Source organism: Orycteropus afer, unplaced genomic scaffold (assembly GCF_000298275.1).
Source record: "Orycteropus afer afer isolate SDZICR_OR568_19922 unplaced genomic scaffold, OryAfe1.0 scaffold00312, whole genome shotgun sequence".
In the NCBI taxonomy this organism is placed as follows: domain Eukaryota; kingdom Metazoa; phylum Chordata; class Mammalia; order Tubulidentata; family Orycteropodidae; genus Orycteropus; species Orycteropus afer.
This window is the reverse complement of record NW_006921899.1, coordinates 1,795,716-1,800,470: the sequence shown is the minus strand read 5'-3', so window position 1 is coordinate 1,800,470 and position 4,755 is coordinate 1,795,716. Positions and strand designations below refer to the sequence as shown.

The 4,755-nt window shown below is 42.1% G+C and overlaps 1 pseudogene; it reads right to left on the bottom strand.

Annotated features, from left to right (window-relative positions):
* Positions 1-281: 281 nt before the first annotated feature.
* Positions 282-4,747, bottom strand: LOC103206359 (annotated as a pseudogene).
* Between the last annotated feature and the right edge of the window lie 8 nt (positions 4,748-4,755).

Genomic DNA, 4,755 nt, shown 5'->3' with positions numbered 1-4,755 from the left:
AATATCTGCTCCTTACACAAAATCAAAGTATTACAAATAACAATGAAATATCCTTTGACAATACCCCCAGTCCCATTTGGTGACTACCTTTCAAGCCATTAAAACTTAATTTCTTAAAAAAAAAAAAAAAAGCATTAGGAATATTTTTATTAACTTTGGATAAAGTACTGCTGCAAACAAAAACATGACTTTCCAAAAGGCCACTTTCTGATAAAGTACACACCCAGTATGATCATGGTTTCTACCAAGTGCTGTGTTGTCTCTTTGGGTTGAGAATTAATCTATTGCTTTAAAAGGTCTTTCAGCCCAATGCCAGCACTGTGGTCAGGTGACATTAGCAAAGGTGTAAATGTGGGCAAAACATCTGAGATGGGTTTCAAAAGATGCCCAGTTCCACAGTTCTAAGTCAGGCGAGATCAATAAGAGATACCACCATGGAGCAAGGCGTTAAGAACGGAGTAGCATCTGCTGTTCTACTGGCTCTGGATCTTGTTATATCTTTACAACTTCGTGGTAAATTTTGAGCTAATTTTCTCTTTCCTGGGAAACCCAAAATGTCCTTTCCTGCACAGAAAGATTTGGTAGTGGAATAGATGGATGAGATTCTGTTTCTAGTAATTTAACAAAAAGTTCTGAAAAAGAACTTGTAAGCACAGATTGGTCTTGGAGGCGTTTTGGGGAACATTTTAAAAGTTCCTCCAAGCTGCTGTGTCATCCACCTGCTAACCACCTTTATCTTCATTAAACAACTGCTCCTTTTCCTTCCTTTTGACACCCAGGAGACACTTCCATCCATCACAGTACTTACAGCACCACGTTCTTGGGGGTGTGGAAATGTCTAATGAACATGTTTCTCTTAAGGACTTCGTGCCCTTTTCCTTCTGTTGCTGTTTACTAAGTTCAATTTATTTTGTGTGTCATGCAGCATTTCCGGTTGGAGCTGTGTATGTGTGTGTATGTGTGCTGAAGTCCTTCATTTCTTCCTCCCTCAGCTCTAACGATTCTGTAAGTCTTGATGAGGCTGGATCTGAGGTAGCATTTGCTTCATTCAAATGTTCCCATAACAACAACAGCATTCCTTCCAGATTTTCTGCTGTTTCCTTTCATTCAGCCAAAAGTTGGTTTTGCTTTTCTAGCTCAACAGAATACCTAGCATTTTCTTCTTCTTGGTCACCTAAAACCAAGCTTACTGCCATTGAATTAATTCTGAATCATAGCAACCCCCATTGCATTTCCAAGGCGGTAAATCTTTACAGAAGCAGATTGCCCCATCTTTTTTCCATGGAGGGGCTGGTGGACTTGAACCACCAGCCTTCTAGTTAGTTGTCAAATGCCTCAGGCACTAGGCCACCAGAGCTGCTAGTGATAGACTATTCTGCTTTGCTTGTTCCCGTAAGTATGGAAGCTGCAATGTATTTCATCTCTCTGTGTGGAGACCCCATTCTGTTGTTCCTACAGTGCAAACTTTGACTTGATGGCTTGAATTTTTCACTGTATCATGGGATGAAACTAACTTTTTCTCCAGTACCGTGACTATCTTTTAGCTTACTCTCTCTACTTTTTGCAGCCAAAACTTCATGCGTATTAAAATCTTGTGATTCTTAAAGGTGGTTATAGACTCTCTCTACCTCCTGGTTGAAGTACACTTATTAAGAAACATGCATTGAACCTCATTCTGCAAGGCCTGGTTTTCCATTTGTTTCTGTTTCTGGGCTAACATGACTCTCCACATGAAACAGAACTGTCTTCTCTTATGTCAACTGAACATCATTTAAAGCAGATATAACTCCCCAGTCTTGCCCTAGCCCTTGTCTTCCGACAGTCACTGAAAAGCAAGAGCCCTGTTTCATTGCATGGCATGCAAACTATCTCTCACAGCGTCGTAAGAAAGTGGATATTACTCTCTTGTAATGTTAGACTTTCTGATTCCTTTTACCTAGATGTATCTACTTTTCTTTTTTTTCATTTTCCTCTTTGGGCTTACAAATGTCCATTTCTAAAATCAATATTCTCTCCTTCAGGTTTATTATTGCCTGCCTCAAAAGTTCACTTTCAATTGCTTCATAAATGAAATTTTCATTTGAAGAAATCGATTCCTTTTGGCTTTAAGATTATTCCCTTAAGTAACTGTTGTAAAACATCATGTTTCTCCTTTATCTGCTTAATTTCTAAAGCGATTTGTTGGTGTTCTTTTCTTTTAGCTCTGCGGTGACAGAAATCCAATCAATCTCTGATTATTTTCTAATGTTGTATCTTTTCCCTGCAATGATTTTCTTGGCTCTTCTGTCTCTTGTTGAAAGAACTGAGAAAATCAATATATCTGACTTAATTGCCCTAAGAGATTCTGATGACTTGATATAAGCAATGATTCCAAGGAGTAACATTGTAAAAGTTACCTGAAAGAAGATCTTTGGTATTGCAAAACTACTTTGTGCTGTGTGTAACTTGTACTAACTCCTAACTGAAATTTTTGAGTTTGGTTTCATTTCATTCATAATTTTGGATCAGGTCAGTATAACAAAAACCCACTACCACCAAGTTGATCCTACTCACAGTGTCCCTATAGGACAGAGAAGAACTACCCTATGAGGTTTCCAAGGCTGTCAATCTTTAAGGAAGCAAAGCCCAAACCAAACCCACTATTTTGAGTCCATTGTGACTCACAGCGCCCCTACAGGACAGAATGGAACTGTCCCATAGGGTTTCCAAGGAAGCTGACTGCCTCATCTTTCTCCCTGAGAGGCTGGTGGGTTTAACCACTGACCATTTGGTTGTCACCTGAATGCCTTAACCACTGAGCAACCTGCACTCCTTTGGATCAGCATACTGCATTAGTAATTTAGAGTTGTTATCACTTTCAGCCAACACCTGTGCTGGAAGTTGATGAAGTTCTTCCTAATGTTGGGCCACCTCATGTGGCATGTGTTGAACTGCAGTGGTCATCTGTTGTTTCCACTCTTCCATTTTCTTTACTTTCTGTCTTAATTTATCAAGTTCCTGCCAAGCTCCTCAAATGATGACTACTGTAATGTGCTATGGTGGCAGGAGGAGCACTGGTGGTGTGGTGCCTAAGGCATTTGACTGCTAACCGGAAGGCTGGTGGTTCAAACCCACCAGCCACTCCTCAGAAGGAAGGTTGGACGGTCTACTTCTGTAGAGATACTGCCTCAGAAACCCAAGGAGGGGTTGCTATGAGTCAGGTCTGACTCGACAGCAGTGTGTTGCATTGTTGTTGGTGTATAGTGGCAGGAGTCCTCATCTAACTTCGGGGGGAGAGATAAGAATTAAGACCACTCGAAGTTGATTCCTATGAGGTTGAGGTCAGACATACTTCCACTCTCCAACTTTTTACTACGTCTGACAACATCTATCCTTCCCATAGCACTCTTTACTTTTCTGCTGGATTTGATAATTCATTGCATCAGCCACATAGAACTCACAGACCATACCCCCCATTATGGGGTCTAATAGGGATGTGACAGGCATCTCTGTTGGAAGTAACAGGAACGACTCAGGAGACAGGATAAATTCTTCAGTCAGGACAGCTTCCAACCTCTCAGATCCGTCTCTGCCATGCCCACAAGCAGGCAGGCCTTGCTCTCAGTCACCTCTGCTGCTGGCCTTCACTCTTGGCCTCTGCCCTGCTTCAGCAAGTGTTCTACCTGTTCAGCTGTGCTGCTAAGTGCCCAGAAGTACCCACTTAGCTAGCAGCCTCCTACCTGAAGGTGCGCAGCTCCCTCCGTGGGTTGGCAAGCCCAGAGGCACCCCACTCCACCAGCAAGCCTCCTGCCTGAGGGTTCTCTTGCTTCAATCAGTGAGCTCACTGCAGCCATCTCATGCCATTCTCCTGGTTCTCACCAGTCATACAGTCATCTAACATATCATCTTAATGTCTCCTAGCATCTCACACAGTCTTGCACTGTCTCAAGCCATCTTGTGACATCTCACACCATCTCTCACTGTCTCTAGTGTTAACAGTTCTGTCTCCTGGATCTAGGAGATTCTCAGTGCAAGCACCTTGGGCCCAAAGGATGTGTTCTGCTCTCAGCTCTTCTTGATGGTAGTGAAGGCTCACTCAACTTCTGTGGGATTGGCTCCTGTAAGCATAGCAACTGACCAATCCCCTTGGTAAGCTATAGGCACCCTATTTGCATAGTCATTGTCCCATCCCTGCAAGAGTTTTGCACACTTTATTTGCAAAGTCCCAGCCAGTCATTTTGTGGGAGTTATAAGACCATGGCCAGAAAAAAAGAGAAACCTATTGCCCTGCAACTGTGAACACTTCCGAGCTCACCACTTTGGCTGATGGTCTGTAAAACTGTCAATAAAGTCTCACACTACTGACTAATGCCTGTATTTCAATGTCTTTCTCTTAGTGACACATGCTAAATTCTGAACAGTTTCTCTAAACATTTCCTAGCCACTGCTTTGAAGTCTGATGTGCAATTTTTTATTTTCATCTTGCAGCTTAATGCAGGCTGTTCACTGGCATTAATCATACCTGTCTTTTTGTGATACTCCCTTGAGATGGCTATTTTCCGTAGTCTTCTCACTGTTCTCTTTCCATGGTGTATGCCTGCAATTGCTGTTGAAAGTAAACACATCCCAAGTGTAGGAAGCTGAACAAATTCTAGCATGAAGACCCTGGTTTTCCAAATCTTTTATCAGCTCCTGAATTGCCTCTCTGTTGGGTAATCTGCGTTAGTTGACTAGCCTCATCTTTGGACATCTGATTGATCTATTTCCTTAAAGATA